Source organism: Chiloscyllium plagiosum, chromosome 13, assembly GCF_004010195.1.
Source record: "Chiloscyllium plagiosum isolate BGI_BamShark_2017 chromosome 13, ASM401019v2, whole genome shotgun sequence".
In the NCBI taxonomy this organism is placed as follows: Eukaryota; Metazoa; Chordata; class Chondrichthyes; order Orectolobiformes; family Hemiscylliidae; genus Chiloscyllium; species Chiloscyllium plagiosum.
In genome coordinates, this window is record NC_057722.1 from 34,788,482 (window position 1) to 34,809,902 (window position 21,421).

Genomic DNA, 21,421 nt, shown 5'->3' on the forward strand with positions numbered 1-21,421 from the left:
TCCCTGGATGCTGCCTGACCTGCTGTGCTGTTCCAGCAATAAAGTTTCAACTTTGATCTCCAGCATCTGCAGATCTCACTTTCTCCTCGAAGATTTCAACCTACTGCGAATCCTCTTACAAGGATGCCTTCCTTGCAGAAGCTCTCTGCCTCTCTCTACAAAGATTTCAGTGAGTCCCTCTCTCACTGCACACCCCCCACCTATCACATTTCCAACGCCCCTCCTCCAAGTCCCTCCTCCCTACCTTTTATCTTCTCCTGCTGAACACTCTCTGCTCATTCCTGAAGAAGGGCCTGTGCCCGAAACGTCGAATCTCCTGTTCCCTGGATGCTGCCTGACCTGCTGTGCTGTTCCAGCAATAAAGTTTCAACCTTGCCAACCTTGGAATCAACCTGGTAAACCTTCGCTGCACTCCCTCAGGAGAACGAGCATCCTCCCTCAGAAAAGGAGACCAAAACTGCACACAATATTCTAGGTATGGCCTCACCATGGCCTGTATAACAACTAACTTACAGGAGTTGTTTGGAAGGGAAATAAAGATAATTAATGAGAGCAATGCAGTTTATATCATGATACATGTTTCTAAAATGTGTTTGATACAGTACCATGCAGTAGATTTGTGAGCAAAGTTATAGCTCTTGAAATAAAAATAACAGTAGAAACATGGATGTAAAGCTGGCAGAGGGACAGGAAACAGAGTAGTGATTAATGTTTTTTTTTAATTTAGTCAATTTTCTAATCAAACTTTTTAAAGATGTTATTACACACCTCTGGAGCAGTTAGGATTTGAACCCAGGTTCTCCCAGTTTAGGGGTAGAGAAACAGCCACTGTGCCACAAGATGGGCCTAGTTGTTATTTAGTGAGTTGTAATGGAGTTCTTTATCAGTCTGTATTGGGACCATTGTTTTTCCTAATGTATATTAGTAACCCAGACTTCAGTGTAGAATCCATTATTGTGAAGTTTATGGAAGATATAAACCTTGGGAGATACAATGAACTGTGAGGAGTGTACAACTTCAGGAGGACATAAACAAGTTAGTGCAATATGTGGACAAATCTAAAGTAAAGACTTTAAATCAAAAGTGGGTGCAAGGGCAGCATGTAAAATGGGGGAGATACTAAATGAGTATTTTGCATCAGTATTTACTGTGGAAAAGGATATGGAAGTTTTGAATGTAGAGAAATAGATGGTGACACCTTGCAAAATGTCCATATTACAGAGGTAGAAGTGCTGGATGTCTTGAAACACATAAAGGTGGATAAATCCCAAGACCTGATCAGGTGTACCCTAGAACTCTGTGGGAAGCTAGGGAAGTGATTGCTGGGCTTCTTGCTGAGATATTTGTATCATTGATAGTCACAGGTGAGGTGCCGGAAAACTAGAGGTTGGCTAACATGGTGCCACTGTTTAAGAAGGGTGGTAAGGACAAGCCAGGGAACTATAGACCAGTGAACCTGATGTCGGTGGTGGGCAAGTTGTTGGAGGGAATCCTGAGGGACAGGATGTACATGTATTTGGAAAGGCAAGGACTGATTCGGGAGAGTTAACATGGCTTTATGCGTGGGAAATCATGTCTCACAAACTTAATTGAGTTTTTTGAAGAAGTAACAAAGAGCATTGATGAGGGCAGAGTGGTAGATGTGATCTATATGAACTTCAGTAAGTCGTTCAACAAGGTTCCCCACGGGAGACTGATTAGCAAGGTTAAATCTCACGGAATACAGGGAGAACTAGCCATTTGGCTACAGAACTAACTCAAAGGTAGAAGACAGAGGGTGGTAGTGGAGGGTTTTTTTTCCAGACTGGAGGCCTGTGACCAGTGGAGTGCCACAAGGATCGGTGCTGGGTCTTCTACTTTTTGTCATTTATATAAATGATTTGGATGCAAGCGTAAGAGGTATAGTTAGTAAGTTTGCAGATGACATCAAAATTGGAGGTGTAGTGGACAGCAAAGAGGGTTACCTCAGATTACTACAGGATCTTGATCAGATGGGCCAATGGGCTGAGAAGTGGCAGATGGAGTTCAATTCAGATAGATGCGAGATGCTGCATTTTGGGAAAGCAAATCTTAGCAGGACTTATACACTTAAGGGAAAGCAAATCTTAGCAGGACTTATACACTTAATGGTAAGATGCTAAGGAGTGCTGCTGAACAAAGAGACCTTGGAGTGCAGGTTCATAGCTCCTTGAAAGTGGAGTTGCAGATAGATAGGATAGTGAAGAAGGTGTTTGGTATGCTTTCCTTTATCGGTCAGAGTATTGAGTACAAGAGTTTGGAGGTCATGTTGCGGCTGTACAGGACATTGGTTAGGCCACTCTTGGGATATTGCATGCAATTTTGGTCTCCTCCCTATCGGAAAGATGTTGTGAACTTGAATGGGTTCAGAAAAGATTTACAAGAATATTGCGAGGGTTGGAGGATTTGAGCTATGGGGAGACGCTGAACAGGCTGGGGCTGCTTTCCTTGGAACGTTGGAGGCTGGGGGGGTGATCTTATAGAGGTTTACAAAATTATGAGGGGCATGGATAGGATAAATAGACAAAGTCTTTTCCCTGGAGTGGGGGAGTCCAGAACTAGAGGGCATAGGTACAGGGTGAGAGGGGAAAGATATAAAATAGACTTAAGGGGCAACTTTTTCACGCAGAGGGTGGTATGTGTATGGAATGAGCTGCCAGAGGAAGTAGTGGAGGCTAGTACAATTGCAACATTTAAAAGGCATTTGGATGGGTATATGAATAGGAAGGATTTGGAGGGATATGGGCCGGATACTGGCAGGTGGGACTAGATTGGGTTGGGATATCTGGTCGGTGTGGACAGGTTGGACCAAAGGGTCTGTTTCCATGCTGTACATCTCTATGATTCTATGACTCTATGTCCTGGATGCATATGTACCTAAATCATTGAAGGTGACTGAACAGGCTGACAGAATAGTAAACAAAGCACACATTATCCGAGGTATTGTTAATTGGGACATTGAGTACAAATGCAAGGGTTGCAAGATGGACTTATATGTAGCATTGGTTCTGCCTTGCTGAAATATTGCATCTAGTTCTGGGTGCCACACTTGAGGAAGCATGTGAAGGAGTGCAGAAAAGATTCACGAGAATGGATGAGGAACTTGACTTATGAAGTTGGGATTGTTTACCTTGAAAACGAGATGGCTGAGAAGAGATTTGTTCGATGTAGTCATTGAGCCATACAGCATGGAAACAGACCCTTCGGTCTGACTCATCCATGCCAGCCAGGTATTCTAAACTGAGCTAATCCCATTTGCCTGTGTTTGGCCTATATCCCTCTAAAGCTTTCCTGTTCCTGTACCTATCTAAATGTCTTTTAACTGTCATAATGGTACCCGTCTCTCCCACTTCTTCTGGCAGGTCAATCTATAAATGCATCACCTCATGCAAAAAAAAAACCCAGATCCCTCTTAAATCTTTCTCCTCTCAGCTTAAACTTCAAAATCATGAGGGTTCTGTACAGAAAAAATGGGATGAAACTGTTCCCATTCATGAAATGATTGAGAACCAGGGGGTGCAAATATAAAGACAAAAGGAGTGAAATCAATATGAAAAAATTTATTTTTCATTCAATGAGTCATTCAGGTCTGGAATGCTCTGCCTGAGTGTGTAGTGAGGCAGATCAACTGATGCATTCAAATTGGAATTAGGTTGTTATCTGAAAAGGATGGATGTTCTCCATGTGGTCAAGAAAGTGGCTACCTCTTGGAACTCTGTCCAATTGAGGTGAATGGACTCGTAGCTGGGATCCAATAGGATGGTATTCAACTGTCTTAGGTTGCCAACCTCATCACCTGAGGTGGACACTGATGAAGTATGAGGAGGTGAGAAGGCACCTACCATCCCCTTTTCCAGTCACAGAAGAGGTAAATAAGAGGGCTATAGCGTGCGGGCCTTCAGATATGAGGAACGACCCCACAGTAATGGGCACTAAGACATTTGTGGGTGAGCTTTGGACTGTTACCATCCACATTGACGAGAGACACTGATGTCTACAAAACCTGCCACTGAAAGCCACCACTCTTTTGCAGATGATCACTAGAGGGTATGCCAGCTGGAAAGTCCATTTGTCAGGATAGTACCCTTGATGGGTTCCATTGTTCACCCACCTTGTGCAAGCACATATCCATTTTTGTCTTCACCCCAACATGCTGGATATTCTATGAAGACAGTCATGTGAGCAGCTGACATGATTTTATTTCCATTTTCCTGACCCAGCTTTCCACTCTGGACTTGCTCCCACAGACCATTGAAGTGTCAGCTGCATCTCTCAATGTTCTGAAAAAGAGTCATATCAGACTCAAAACATTAAATCTGTTCCTCTCTCCACAGATTCTATGAGATCTGCTGAGATTCTCCAACATTCTGTTTCTGTGTTAGATTTCCAGCATCCACAGTATTTTGCTTTTGACGTGGTAGTGGCTGTTAGATCAAACCAATTTACTCTATGTTCTTAATTCATTGTTGGTCTTGTCCTTGAGGGGCATTGGTATTTAAAAGCTGGGAGAAAATTGGAGGCCAAGGGGGAATCAGATGCCTCAAGGAGTAGGATGGGGAATCAAATCCAGAGGCCTTAGAGAACATCTTATTGCCATTGCCCTAATATTGGGATTTTCCAGCAAACACCCAGAGGTACGTGTGAAGGCATTAATTTCCCAAATCCATTGATTCTGTGTAGATAAAGCTGCTAAGTTACCTGCCATCCAGGAAATCTGGCTGACAGCAAAGCTACAAGCCTGAAGACAATGAAGTTCACAGTCGTATCATCATACTTGAAGCTTCAACCTGCCTGCTTGGAATGGGTTGGTAGCTACCCAGTTTCCAGCCTCAGTTTAAGCTGGAGGTGATGATTGGAAGGCAGGTTTGGGTCCGCAAATATATATTTCAGACTTTATCTCCCAGCCCATTTCAAATTCACTAATTTGTTTACAAGGTTAATGTTCAGAACTTGAGTTTGCATCCACTCAGTCCAGAGATAAGAGAAAGTAAAGCATTTGATATAGGGAACTAATTTATTTGCATAAATTTTGATTAATTTTAGAAATTATAAGAGGTGGTGCAACTTATAATCAGATGCTTGTGATATTGCTTCAAGCAATTGAAGAGCTTCTATCTTCTTTATGGTTGAAAATGTCACAGTATTCAAAAGTATTAAATGTAAGCATTAAATGAGAGTCCTAATTCACTCAGGGAAAAAAACCTATTTTTGCAGTGAAAATTTAACAAAAGAACTGTACAAAACTGCACGCAAACAGATGGCTATATTAGTGGATTCATATTTTTCCTGTATTTTACAAATTACAGTTTGTATTGTGCTAAAATGGGATTTTTCTTCTAAAAGATGTAGTGATTGCATAACACAAATTGCTTTTTAAGGACAAGGTAACTTTTGAGTACTATTGATTTTGCAACATTTCACCATGTTCTTGAATCTATGCCAGTTCCTAGAACATTTCCAGATGATACTCAGCGAATGCTTATATTGGATTACATCAGTATTATCTCCAGGGGTTCTTTAGCAGCCAGCTCTTTAATATCAACTGCCAATAGGTTTCCCAGTTCAGGAAACTGAATTTTTAAAAAAAGTTATGAATAAGTGAACAATTCAAATATCTCATGGCATAAACTTATATAGTCATGCATGAAGTTTTTTAAAGATCCATAATGATGCAAAAATAAATTCATCTCAACCATAATAAAAGCAAATTACTGCAGATGCTGGAATCTCAACCATATATTATTTTATCATCTTTGTGTAATTTACAAAGACAGTTAAGACTTTCTTGAGGCAAGAATTTGCACATGTTCTGTACACTGAGACTCTGTAATTCCTCTATTAGGATCAAGTAATTTGGTTATATTTCATACTTAAAGGCAGAACTATGTGAATAAATCAGATAATTAAGATGTTATTACAGGAGAAAAATGTCTTGTCAGTTTCTTTGATGAACTAATTCCTTCACTCTGTGTTGTTCCAAATAATGTTATTGTTAAGACAAATGACAATCACTGCTAGCAGCATGTGTTATGGTCTTTCTCTTCCATAATATGAAATTACCTCCCTGTGTCACTTCCATCAATGGTGAGGGAAACCAAAATTCTAGTAAATTCCTTTACAATCCCAGTGAGGCAGCTGTAGCGAGTAAAACAAATTTGGAGAATGGAAGGTTGGGATGGGGGGCAAGGATTGCAGCCCTTATCAAGAAAACACATTTTATTCACTGTTTGAACAAAAAAACTTTTAAATAATATTTGTTCATGCAACAGCTGATATTCAGCTTGGCATATTGTACGACACTAAAACCTGCTGTCTTTGTACATGGAAAACGACAGCATCCAAATGTGGACAAAAGACCTGAACTCCATGGATGAGATGAGATGGTTGTGCACCCTGGCATCCTTTTATGATTAGCTCCTTCTCGTCTCCTAAATGCCCTCTCAGAATTTCATTGGTACCAGCATTGATGCCACTCTGTGGGTGAAGAATTTGCCCAAGGGGTTATTGGAATCAAACTGCCAGCAGGAACAAAATAAAACACTGTTAATAAATGTTTTCTGAATGTACACAGTTATTGAAACTGCACAGTGTTCTACAAGAACAAATACCCAGACATTTTCTTCTGTCAGCTCACTGACTTATACATCTAGTATGAGGATCTTGGAGCAGAAATCCAGATTGATGTGTCACTCCTGTGTCTGTAATGAGAAGTGAAGTCAGAATGCAGAAGAAATTTGCTGACATTGAGCAAATTACCCAGGCAAATGGATGCAATGGAACCCGTATCATTTCACTGCAGCTTTTAGTTTTCTTCAGGCAGTAGGTTAACATTCTTTGTTGCACCCACAGCTTGTTTGCCTTAAGATAGGACACACTATACGCTGAGCCAGATTTAACAAATTAGTAAAGGTCAGTTTAGCTTTGCATTTTTACTTGACATGTAGAATTATACATCAAGCAGTGGCAGAGAGGAGAGGACAGGAAGGAAAGGGAAACCCAGAACTTGAAATTTTATGTCAGGAAATTATAGATGGTGTCATCAGCACAAGGAGAGGATTTGAAAATTCTATAGATTTGCAGCCTCTTGCTATGGTAGCAATGAGTTTTTCTTGATCATGCAGAGGCTGCTTGATATGGATCACCCACTCCGCTTCAGCGCCAATCAACAAGTAAGTCAGACTGCTAGCAGCTAGGATAGAGGTTGAGTTAGGGACAATAACATGTGTGTGTCAATCCCAGTCTGTGCAGTGGAGTGTGCACTGGCATCTATGTCCCCTCAATATGAAGTTTGGGTGGGTCCTGAACCATCGTGACATTATAAGATTGATTGAGCTTTCAGTAATATTGTCTTTTTTTAAATTCCTTCATGGGATGAGGGTGTCACTGACTAGGCCAGCATTTATTCCCCATCCCTAGTTGCCCAGGCAATAATTATGAGTCAATTAGATTGCTGTCGGTCTTGAGTTACATGTAGGCCCTACCAGTGAGGATGGTAGATTTTTCTTCCAAAAGGACATTAGTGAACTAGATGGATTTTTCTGACAGTTGACAACTGTTGCATGGTCATTATTAGACTGTGAGTTTCAGATTTTTAAAATGGAATTAAAACTCCGCCATCTGCCTTGGCAGGATTCAAACCTGGTTCTCAGGATTAATAATCTATTGCTAATACCACTCAGCTATCATCTACCACCCCCTTACTGAATCAGGTGAAGAATTTGATTATTTTTGATTGGTTGTGGCTAGTTGTAAGAAAGTCAAGACAATCACCCATGTCCAAAGTAATATCATTAATTTATAGTTTATTATTGTTTTTATATCTCTAGTGTAAACATCAGCTAACAAATATGAAAATGCTTTGATGTAAAACATTTTTACTCAAAGGCACAGACAAATTATAAAATTGTTTTGTTTTGTAACACTGTGTAACAGACCTATTTATGTCAGTTTGTGTGGCTGTTTTGAACTCTAATTTGCTTTAGTTGACAACAGTTCTTGAGAGGTCATCACTGGTTCTATTATTAAAGGCCACCATTGGATTTTAGAGAATAGTTATATATGTCAATTGGAGTATTTGGGATGATATGAAGAAACTAATGGGTGGCACATCATACTCTAAGCAGGCATATAAATTGTTCGACTTAGTAGAGATTGATGTTATTACGTTAATAGAGACAAACTGTGATAAAAGAGATGTGATTGTCATTTCAAGGATCAATTGGGCTAAAAGGAAGTGAAATCAATGGATCATTATCACTTTGAGAGAAACCAGTTAGGAATTGAATATATACTATTTTGCGAGGTCATGGATTGAAAAGCTACTTAGTGAATCATACACAGGAATAATGATGAGCAAGGGTTAACAGTGCTTCTCCTTGAGTTAGTGGGCAGCGGAAAAGACAGAAGTTAACAGAAAAGAACAAGAGACATGTGCCTAGTCAACCTGAAATGCAAGCTGGTATTCCAAAGTGGATTGGTTGAAAATCATTTTTATTAAGTATCATTTATTTTGTACTTGTTAGGTTAAACTTAATGAATTCTGTAAAGTTTGTGAAAATATACATGTACTAGGAACAGGTCTGATAGGCAGCCCCAGCAGTCACACACCTGAACATTGCAACTATCATCTGCCAGGAAATGCCAGGCTGTGACGTTACCATTGCTGCCTACAGCAAAATGTAGTGGGCACAAGGTCAGCTCAAAGAGCAGCGTGGCAGTGGATGCACTTTCCTGAAGAGGAAATAAATCTGTAGAAGGTTGATGACTCCATGGCTTTGATTTTGCTGTTTCAAAAAAAGAAACCAGTTAATCATCTCAATGAGCCTTCCATGTGGGATAACCAAGTGACTCATGACACTTTGGCTTACCATAATCCAGAAGCTGCATGCCACAGTCATCAGTGCATATGCCACTCATTAGAAGCAATGGATGAGACTAAAGAGGAATTCTACTCCAACCTTGATCAATTATTATCCCTGGTCCCATAGGGAAACAAACTGATACTGTTGGTGATTTCAATGCTAGTCAATCTCTTTACTCAGAGAGTAGTAGGGGCCTGCAACAATAGTAGGCTCGCCAACTTTAAGGGCATTCAAATGGTTATTGGATAAACATATGGATGAAAATGGAATAATGTAGGTTAGATAAGCTTCAGATTGGTTCCACAGGTCAGTGCAACATTGAAGCACCAATGGATGATTTGGCAAAGAAGGTGTAAGGAAGACAAACAGCAATGTCATCATCCTTCTGACAAAATGAGGAGAGCATGGCCTCTTCGGGAACCACAGATTGTCCACAGTACCTGGTCTGCCCTTCAATCTATTGCAATTAGCACTAGACTTTGGTTTTCTCTACCAGAAAACATCAACACTGGTTTATTAGGAACAAATAAGAGATCCAGGAGCTACTGAATTGCATTGACAAGACATTCTTGAACTGGGAACATCATCAAAACCCAAAGGAAAGAAAGCAGGCCTGCAAAACATGAGAAGGCCAAGGTCAAACCAAATAAACCATAGCCTAAAGAAAAGATGGTGGATGGAAAGCACGCAGGAAATGCAGCAAATCACCAACATATGCATAGATTCTTCAGTGCAGACAAGCCTGAGCACTTGATGATCTATTACTCTGAATGCTAAGTACACTGTAGAAGTCATCAAAGACTGAGAGGCAGTCAGCATTATTTGGAAGGAACAATTTGTGGATCTCTGATTCACAACTGAGCTTCACTCTGATGCGGGTGTTTTCAAGCACTTTCCACCATCTCAGCAAAACCTCAACCAGACAGGAAGTTGAAGCAACCATCCAACAGCTCAGACTGAATAACCCAGTGGCACAGCTGGAATCCCTACAGAAGTACTGAAATGCAACAGAGAAGCACTTTTGACACAATTACTCAACCTCATTTCTTTCATCTGGAGGGAGAAAAACATGCATCAGATCTCCAAACTGCTGTGAGTGTGGCCATCTTCAAGAAAATGGATAATTGATTATGCTAACTACAAAGGGATCTCCCTACTGTATGCCATGTAGAAGATTCTTGCAAAAGTCCTCCTCAATCACCTTCTCCCAATGGCTGAGGAGCTCCTTCCAGAGTCAGATTGCATTTCCAGCCATGAAAAGATACAATGCACGTGATCTTCAGAGCAAGACAATCCAAAGGTGCAGACAGCGACAACAATCTTTGACCATGGCCACCTTCAATTTCATAATGTCCTCTGACACTGTCAACCCAGACGGATTATGGGGCATCCTCCTCAAGTTTGGCTATTTACAGAAATTCATTACTGTCCTGTCTGCTGCACAGTAACATGTAAACTATGATCCTCCTGGATAGATTCACTACAGACCTGATGTATTGTACAAACTGGAGCCAATTAAAGCTGTGTCTTCCCACCAATGCTCCTCTTTTTCCTCCTCCTCAGTGCATTACTGCAGCCCATATCCTTGAATCTTCCTGCTGGACGAAGCTTCTCTACAGGATAGGTAAGAAATTGCTCAGTATGTATCAGCTCCAGTTCAAAATCAAGACTATTCCAACTGCTTATTATGCTGCAGTACACAGATGATATTTGTGTGTGTGCACATGTGTATGTATGTGTATATATACACTAAGTCTGAGCTCCAAATTGTCTTCTTCACATTCACATGTATGAGAGACTGGGCCTTTGATAAACATCTGGGAGACAAAGGTCTTCTACCATTCTGTAACCAACTTGCAACACTGACTGCAGACTATCATCATCTACAGCAAGCTTCGGACCAGATGGATGAATTCTTATACCCCTGGAACCTCCTTTCGGTGATTGTAGACATTGTTTCTAATGTTGAATTTAATCATCAATGTGCCAGGCAACACAGTACAACACCTGACAAACAGTGTGCTTGATGATGTAGACCTTCAAACCAGTACAAAGCTCATGGTCTAAAAAAACAATAAGTTACCTACCCCTATGTACACACTGTAGGCCTGAACAATGTACAGCAGACACCTCAGATCTCTGCAGCAATGGTGACAGGAAAGGCACTCCCAATATCAGTGTCCTCTTTCAGGCCAGCATCCAGGTGTTGGTTACTGTCAATTGGCTGCAGTGGGTGGGCCCATCATCCATTTATCTGATACAAGATTTCCATCAAGCTTTGTCATGGCAACACTTTCCAGGAGGGGAAGGATATACTTCAAGGACATGGTCAAAGCCTCCCTGAAAAAAATGGTATATATCCCATCAACTCAGGGAAATATCCTACTCAAGACCTTCCAAACTACAGAAAAAGCCACTGTAAAAGTGTCATGTATTTCAAGATCTCCAAAAAGCCTAGGAGATTACCAAACAGTGGAAGGAGTGGGTGAAACTCTGAGCATTCCAGTCCCACCCAACTCCCTTTCTAAACTCCAAATGACTCCTTTGTGGAAGGATGTGCAGTTCCAGCTGCAGCCTGTTCAGTCACCTCAGGACCCACTAGTCCAGAGTGGAAGACAGTACACACTGCTGTAACTGAGTGTCAGTGGTAGAGGGAATGGGTGCTTGTGGATATGGTGCCAATCAAGTGAACTACTTTGTCCTGGAAAGTGTCAAGCTTCTTGAGTGTTGTTGGAACTGCACTCTTCAAGCAAGTGGGGATTGTTCCATCGTGCATCTGACTTATGCCTTTAGATGATGAATTGACTTTGGGGAATCAGGAGGTGAGTTACTTGTTACAGTATTCTAGTAGCCACTGTGTTTATTTGGCGAGTCCAGTTGAGTTGCTCGTCAATGGTAACCCCAAGGATGTTGATAGTGGGGTATTATGGTAGCTCTATTGAAAGTCAAGGGTCAGTGTTTAGATTGTCTGTTATTGCAGATGGTTATTGCCTGGTCTTTGTATAGTACAAACGTTACTTATCAAGCATGACGTCCCCTTGATAAAGCCATGCTAATTCAGCCATATTGTACCACATATTTCCATGTACTCATTAATCTCATCCTTAATAATGGACTCTAAAATCTTATCAAATCATGCCGAGGTCAGGTCTACCAGCCTATAATTTCCGTCTTCTGCCTCCCTCCCTTCTTAAACATCATTGTTATGTTAGCCATTTCCAGTCATCTGGGACCCTCCCTGTCTTCACTGATTCCTGAAACATCACCACCAATGCCTCTTCAATCTCCTCACCTATCTCCTTCAGAAACCCATAGTATAGTCCGTCTGCCTGAGTGATTTATCAATCTTCACCCCCTTTAGCTTCCCCAGCAACTTCTCTTTAGTGATGGTCATTATACTGTCCTCTTCCCCCGAGTGTCTTAACATTCTGTTATGCTACTGGTGTCTTCCACCATGAAAACTGATGCAAAGTACCTGTTCAATTCCTCTGCCTTTTCCTTGTTCCCCATTACTACCTCTTCAGCCACATTTTCAATGGTCCAATGTTCACTCTTGCCTCCCTCTTGCCTCTTAGATATCTAAAAGATCTCTTGCAATCTTCTTTGTATTACTAGCTAGCTTACCCTCATATTTCATCTTCTTCTCCTTCCCCCCACCTTTGTTTATTGAGCTGTCCTCTGCTCACTCTTTTCAAGGTTTTGCAATCCTCTGGCTTCCCACTAATTCCAAATTGTATGCTTTATCTTTTGCTTTTATGCTGGCCCTGGCTTCCCTTGTCACCATTGTTGCATCACTCCTCCCTTAGTATGTTTCTTCTTCCTTGGAATAAATTTCTGCTCTGCTTCCTGAATTATCCCCACAAACCCCTGCCATTGCTGCTTCATCATCTTCCCTGCTAGGCTCCCTTTCAATCAACTCTGGCCAGCTCTTCCCTCATGTCTTTATAGTTATCTTTACTCAAATGTGATACTATTACATCTGATTTCAGTGTCTCCCTCTCAAACTGCAGAGTAAATTCTATCGTTTTATGGTCATGGCCTCCAAGATGTTCCCTAATCAAGTGTGCATCATTACATATCACTAAATTCAGATTTGGGATCCGCTACCGACTTGATTTTCCCAGCTCACTTGCATATTGAAGTCCCGCATGATTATTGTAATAGCATCTTTCTGGCATGCCTTTTATATCTCCTGATTTATGTTCTGCCCCACAGCCTGACTTGTACATAACTCCCATCAGATTTTTTCTCCTTTGCAGTTCCTCAACTCTACCAACACAGATCCTACACTTTCCAACTCAGTATTGCTTCTTTTAATTGTACTTCTTACTAACAAGGCAACTTCGCATCCTCTGTCCATCTGCCTGTTCTTTCTCTAGAAAGTGTATCTTTGGATATTTAGTTCCCAGCCAAAATTCCCGTGCAGCTATGTCTCTGTGATGCCCACAACAACATATCTACCAATTTAAATCTGTACACCAAATAATATACCTTGTTTCATTTACTGTGCACATTTAAGTACAGCAATCTCAGTCTTGAGTCAACTGCCATGCTTCTCACAGTAGTCCCCTTATCTGCTGTGCTTGAAGTTAGATTCCTAACCCTTTCCATATTCTCTGTCCTATTACTTGCTCTGGAAACTTTAGTAGCTTCTTTGATGTCGTAACATTGTATCCTTTGCTTTGTTCTATTACACTATGCATTTTGTATGGTATGATCTGTACTGCACACAAAACAAGTCTTTTCATTGCACCTCAGTACATGTGACAATAATAAATCAAATCAAAATGTATCTCATAGTGCAAGAAACACCATCACCTTACTTTCTCAGTGAGAACGCTCTTTGTTCAATGATAGTAGAAAACCATAGATCAAAGCTAGATACAGGGACAATACAGCAGTTCAAGAAGGTAGCTTACTGCCACCTTCTCTGGGGCAGCTAGGGACAGGCAGTAAATGATGTCCAACCAGTGACACTCACATCCCATGAATCAATAAATAAAAAATTGTAAAGAGGGCAACAGAGATTTAAACAATTTGTCAAATGTGTGATGCTTAGGTTTGGAAAATATAGTGATGAAAAATAAGACGTTTTAATCAACCTGTTCACAGACGTTGCTATACGCCACTGGAGCAGGAGGAACTTGAACTCAGGCCTCCTGGCTCAGAGAAACTAATGAATTATGGACTTGATACTAAAACCTGGCATGAGCTTGATGGTCCAAATGGCCTCTTTCTGCGCACTAGTGGCTCCAACTTGAAGTGAACACGAGAAGGTTATTCAGCTCAGGAGTAATGCAGGAGTAAAACATCTATTAACAAGGGCCAACTGGCTGGACTTGTGAAAGAATGTTTTTTTCCAAATTCATGTTAACATGATGGATGTTGTGCCCACAATCTCGATGGGCATAGGTAATGTGTTCAAGCACAACGCTTGCATGTGCTGTTTCTCTGGACATATTGAATGCCAAAGCACAAAAAATTATCAATGACTTGTCTAGTTGTTTGGAGGAAGGGGGCTGTTCTACTACAAACATCATGCTAATATGGCTTCACATACTGTTGAGATGCTATCTTCTGGTTTGCCGTGCAGTCTTGATCCATGGGTTGTTAACAAATAGCACTCCTGGGCACTAGTTTAATTTAACTCAAGTGTTTAAAGATGAGTCTGCAACATCTGGCCAGGTTGGTACAGGATGATTCAAGTTATTTACATGTAACAAGTTGTCTCTATGACTCAGCACTGATGCTGCAGAAATACCTTGGGTAAATTAGTAGTGAAATGGATGAGTAGAATTGAAGCAGCAGTGAGAAGAAATAAATACTACAGAAAGTGAGTGAAGGGTGATTCTATATATGAAAAGTAGTTAACGTTAAATATTTGGTGTTTCTTCCCTGTCTGCTGAAACAAAATCCAATACCTCTACTTTTCTGTTTCATCAGTTGTAATGCTATGTATGCCAGTTTCATTGAGGAGGAAAATGATTGTGTTTACAGTCACAGCCAAGTAGGCAGGAGACAGGTGACCTTTGACATCTCAGAAGCTTATCTTTGATTGGATTAGGAACAGAAGCTGTGTATGGTTGGACATAAGAAGTGCAAATCTGGTTATGTCATACATTTGCAGAGTCAACCACTACCAACTTCAAGTTGGGGGTGGAGTGCTGTCACAAATTCTTAATCCCTGTAGATATTTTTAACCAACCCTTTCAGATATGTTATGACACATCTCTGAAGCAGGTCTTCTGAGTCAAAGGTAGGGATACTAACACTGTGCCACAAGAGCCATAATCCTACTTCCTATGTTATGTCTAAGGGCCTGTGTGGTTAACAGTGTTAGAAAAACAAACATTGAATGAACCTTGAAAAGAACAAACACATGTCTTAACAACATATAATTTTTTTGCATGATAGAAATATGTACAAGATAAATTGGCTAGTAATGAATAAAACTAAAAAGAGACTGAGATGATACATCTAACCCCATCAGGATCTAGAACAACATGACTCAAGCCTCAATTCAGATTGCATGGAGCCAAATTCGTTCTTCAACAGAACCATTACCTTATCGACCTGAAACAACAAATGATTAACAATCAATTAACCACCAGAACATCGGGTAGAAGTGTCAGTTCACTCTCCATTGTCCGCTACTGCCCAATATTGTGTATGAGCATTAGGGTCTTGGAGTAATCCTCCAATGATATCATTGAGTTACAGATCACAGAGTATAAAGGACACAGAATGGACTATGTTAGAAGATTGGAAGAGGAATGTAACAATCTAGTTTGAAATTCTGCACCAGAGCAGTTGATAGCAGTGACACAAAAGCACAAGGAAGATAAACTAGTTTGTAGCTAATGTAACTATAAGATGAGAGCCTGGTATATCAAAGATTTTAACATACCATGCAGTAGTCATATTAATTTATAATTAATAGTGTTACTTTTAAATTTAAAACCCTGAGGATAGTTGTTGACATTGCCTTCTTATTAGCCATTCAGTCTTGAACCCAAACTCATAATGTAGCAGTAAAAACCATATGATAAAAAAACCCAACCTAAATTTATACATTCAGCATTCCCACATGTTGAACTTTAACATCAAACCAAAAGGAAAGTTATGCCTAGAATCACTGTGTGCACCCCATGCCCCTTCAATATTGATGGCTACCTGATAACAACACCAAATGCAAGTTGCCCACATAATCAAATCCCTCTTCATTTCTTTTCCTCCTATTTATTTTTTTCTCTTTTTTTTCTTTTTTTTATAAATTTAACCCCCACACTACCACCTAACTGCGGTAGTGCGTATTTTTTCCCCAGCACCCATGGTGTGTGTGTGTGTGTGCAGGTGTGAGACACAGTGAGAGACACAAAGTGCACGAATCTTTATTCAATTTCCACCACCAGGAAGATAGGAAAACACCCGAGTGGCCAGTGACAAGCAGTGCCCTTCACAAAAGGGCAATGCTGTGTGATCAAACAGTGAAGGGGAGGGCAGGGATTAAATCAAACTCATGCTGGTGCTGACTGTAGTTTTAAATCCAAATTATTTAGTTACAGAACTTTAAACACTTTAGAAATTTGAGAAGTTACAATATGCTTGGGATCTTTACAGGGCCAGACTTCCAGGTCTTTTATAGAACCTTCTGTGTATGAGAATCACTTGCCTCCCTAGCTCCCCCCACAAGTTGAAGTAATCAAGCATTTTACAAGGATCGGTTAAGAACTAACATTCTCAAATGCTGATTTTTTAAAAAGCCATTAAACACGACAGTAAGTGGTCACTACGGTTTAAATTTAGCCATATTTTATTGCTTCATAAGCCTAATGGTTATCAGAGCAAGGTCAAAGAGGAGAGCCAGAATCATTCACTCCCATTTCAGCCCTATCTCTGTGGAGTAGCTATTTAATATGATCTTGTAGCATCCAACAGACAACAACAACTAGAGAATGCTCATGTTGGCATCATGTACGGACTTCACATTAACCACATAGCCTGAGGCAGACTCAAGTGCAGAAATGGGTGATGTATGTGCAATGATGTCTGTTCCCTTGGGAAATCGTTAATATTAAATAAACTTTGTTGGTTGGATCATTGCAATATTGCGCAGTGCCAAAGTTCACATAGTACAGTGCATACCTTGGCAGAGACTTAGCATTTTGCAAGTTTAAAGGCTACTTCCTGTCAATTTTGCATGGCTAATTAGAAAGGGCATAAAAACATAAAAATTAAGAACTGTGATTACGAATAGCCATGGTCAGAGCTGCACCACTGATTGATCATGCTCCAGCAAGAGCTGTGTGATGTCATAACTAATTTATCAACACTTTGAATGACCACAGTGTTGACTACACTGTTCTACAGTCATATATAGGAGTAACACGTGAATTGGCAGTTACATTTATTTGGTTACATGATGCCAGAGGCTATAAAGGCATTATGAAGTCTCTTGACTTATGCATTAAATACAAATGCGTGTAATCATGCTCACTGTAGAAACTGTTCATCATTTGCTATACTACCATAACTTTTGCGCCTATTGAAATGAGTGACAGACAGTAATGAGAACATTTAAGTTGAATTCGGCAACAAGATTAACAGTAATGTCTGCTTACCTTAATTCACTTTAACAAGATTGAAATTATCAAATAAAGTTTCTGCAGGAGTTTGTTTTGTAAACTTGGAGTTGGTGGTCAAAACAAACTTTTATATGTGCTGCCAATTTCCATTCCATCTCAAATTTTAGGATTCACGATTAAGTTTAGCATGAATAGCAGTGATCATCTGACCTGAAATCCAGGGAGAAAACTGAACTCCAAATTCAATAAATAACATGGATAGGATTTGGGCCTTCATCCCTACTTCTCTATTCAGTAAGATCATTCGTGGTTTTCTACCTCAGCTACATCTTCCTGCCCTGTCCCTGAATCCTCTGGCACTGCTATAGTATCTAAACATCGATCAATCTTTGACTCAATGACTGAGGATCCAAAATCTTCTCAGGTAGAGAATTCCAAAAATTCACATCATTTGGATGAATTCATTTCCCTTTCGTAGTAAGTGCTAAGGATGTTCGTGATTGATCCCTGCTTCAGCCAGGGGAGACTATCCACAACTAGAGAACCAAATCACAGGTCTCAAAGGTACTTCAGAAATCTGGAGAAATAAATAAGACTGACTTCCAAAAAATGAAACCAGATGGATCCAACATACAATGCTTCTACGGATTACCAAAAGTTCACAAACCAGGAGCCCCCCTCCCCCTCAGATCTGTAGTCTCACTACCTGGAACACCAACTTAGGGATTGTTCAAGGAGCTACACCAAAAACGAAAACACTTAGTAGAAGACTCACTCCACTCCATCCACTCCACTCAAAAATTCCTGAAGACCCATCAAAGACACCAAGATAGAAGAGGATAAAATAATGGTATCCTTTGATGTAACAGCCCTGTTCACATCCAACAACATCAACCTGACCAAAGAAACACTGACTACATTATTAGAAGAACCAAAGACACATACACCAAGCACCACCAACCTCATTAGTAAGGACAACATCGTCAAGTTGGTATGCCTATGCCTTACCACCCACTTCATCTTCAACAACAAAACTTACAGACAAACCAACAGAACACCCATGGGATCTCCGATATCAGAGTTAATGGCAAAAGCAATAATGCAGAGACTTGAACAAACAGCTCTGCCAACCATCCAACCCAAACTTTGGGTCCGCTACATGGATGACACTTTTGTCATCACTACACGAATCAAATTAGAGGAAACCTTCATGACCATTAATAATACCTTACTGGCATAAAATTCACTAAAGAGGAGGAAAGCAACAACAAACTCCCACTCCTAGATGTCGCAGTAGAGCAAACAGCCAATGGGGAGCTTCAAATTGGCGTCTACAGAAAAACAATACATACGGACCAAATACTGAACTACAGAAGCAATCATCCAAACATCCACAAATGAAACTGCATTAGAATATTATTTCAACAAGCCACCACACACTGCAGCATAGAGGAACTATGCAGAGCAGAGGAAAATCATCTATATAGTGTATTTAAAAAGAGCGAGTACCCAATGAACAGTCTGCCGATTTCGCAACAACAAACACAAACAAACAGACAAAATGCGTCCAGAAACCCTAGCGACTCTCCCCTACATCAAAGACATCTCAGAAATGACTGCCAGACTACTCAGACCTCTTGGCACCATGGTAGCCCACAAACCCACTAACGCACTAAAATAGCAGCTAACGAACTTGAAGAACCCTATACCGACAACAAACAAAACTTATGTCATTTACAAAATACCTTGCAAGAACTGTAACAAACATTATTGGACAAACAGACAGAAAACTAGGCACCAACATACATGAACATCAACTAGCCACAAAAAGACATGACCCACTTTCACCTATGTCTGACATACAGATAAGGAAGGACACCACTTCAACTGGGATGACACATCCATCCTAGGACAAGCCAAACAGAGACACGCATGAACATTTTTAGAAGCATGGCATTCCAACTGGAACTCTATCAACAAACACATTGACTTGGATCCTATTTATCACTGCATGAGAAAAAAAACAGGAAATGACATCACTACAGGAAATGATGTCACCACAGGAAATGACAAATGAAACCTAAACACATAAATAGAAAGTGGGCCATGCCACCAGCGCTTCATCTGGAGGCTTACTGATGATGTTACCAAGTATGGTGGTGAAACATCTGAAAATGAACCTTACAGCTCAGTGAGCAAACCTACATTCAGAACCTCAACCTGAGCTACAAATCTTCTCAAAACTTGCTAAGACTATCCTCCCAGCTTCATCTCAGTCAAGCCTTTTATTCAAAACTATGGAGAATAAACCCTAGTCTACTCAATTTTGCTGCATTCAGCAATCTTCTTTTACTGTTAAACAGTCAAAGTAAATATATCCTCCCTTAGTTAAGGAGACCAAAACTGTAGACAATACTCTAAATGTAATTTATTGAGTCCTGTAAATTTGTAGCAAAACTTGCTTACTCAAATCCCTTTGTCATAGAAGCTAACATACAATATGCTTTCTTGATTCTGTATTATTTTTAAATCAACAGTGGAACATGGGCATTGCTGGCTGGCCAGCATTTATTGCCTGTCCCTAGTTGCCCTTGAAAAGATGATGGTGAGCTGCCTTCTTGAACCACAGCAGTGAACATGGTGTAGGTTGGCCCACAATACCATTAGAGAGGGAATTCCAGGATTTTGATCCAGCGACTGTGAAGGAACAGTGATATATTCCAAGTCAGGATGCTGAATGGCTTGTAGTAGAACTAGGTGTTGGTGTTCCCACGTATCTGCTATCCCTACCTTTTTAAACGGTAAACCTCGTGGGTTTTAAAAATGCTGTCAAAGGAGCTGTGATGGGTTGCTGCAATATATCTTGGAGGTGATACTGTCACGTAATGGAAATACTTGAAATCTCCTTTTATTGCAAAGTTGTAGCATATGCTTGTTTGCTGTCTACTGTTTGAGAACAAGGATTGTACAGGTGGGTCCAATAGAAGGAATTCATTTGATTTGTCAAAGGTTTCACCATCAGTCAAGAAGGATGAGGGAAGATCATTGAAAGACTTTGCCAATGGTCCAGTGTTTATACAATATTTATTGATTCAAAAAAAGTATGAAGTCTGCAGGAGAGCATGATCTAAATTGTCATAGAGTCATAGACATGTACAGCATGGAAACAGACTCTTCAGTCCAAGTCATCGATGCCAATCAGATATCCTAACCTAATCTAGTTCCATTTTCCAGCACTTGACCCATATCCCTCTCAACCCTCCTATTCATATGAATTGAGATAGAATTGTAAAGGATCTCAGAAAAGCTATTACTTCTAGTCACTTTATGTGAATGTGCAGCTGCCATATAATATTGTTCAGCATTTTAAAATTTTAGTCTTTAATGTTTTTACAGTAACTTAAGCAGAGTTGTTTAGTGTTATATCAGACTTGGGACTCTTAAAATTAATTCATCCTCTAAATGCTGTTCCAGTTTAATCGGGTTTGCACGAAGATGTTTCCCAGATGGAAAACACAGTTTATGGCAAAATGTCCCCATATGAGATCGCAAGCTGAGATGTTGGTGTCATGCAATCTGAGACAACATGCCATAGAGTTCAAATCAATTTACAACAGCAATGCACCTAATCTAACAGGTCCTCACTCTACCAGTTCTTACTGAAGGGTCACCAGAATTTTCATGTCTCGAAATGGGGTCACAGTGGGAAAAAGTTTAAGATGTTTTGATTTATGATGTCACAGATTTTTGTCTGGGCCATTGATGCTTATCTTCCATTCAGAGCTTCAGCTTAACCCATGAAGCTGATCGCTTACCTTGTAAACTTTTGGTGAGAAATGAAGTGGTAAGTAAGAATGGATTCTTTCTTCCTCAAAAAGAAGAAATAGAATTGTGAAAATTCTTCAAGTAATTCCTGAGTTAAGCTGAAAGCAAACTGTTAAAGATGCCCTTGTTATT

General features: G+C 40.2%; 1 protein-coding gene across 1 annotated transcript in view; it reads left to right on the forward strand.

Moving 5' to 3' along the window:
• veph1 (ventricular zone expressed PH domain-containing 1) overlaps positions 1-21,421 on the forward strand; it is a 250,025-nt gene that overhangs the window by 202,980 nt on the left and 25,624 nt on the right. The gene's annotated exons all lie outside the window — the stretch shown is intronic.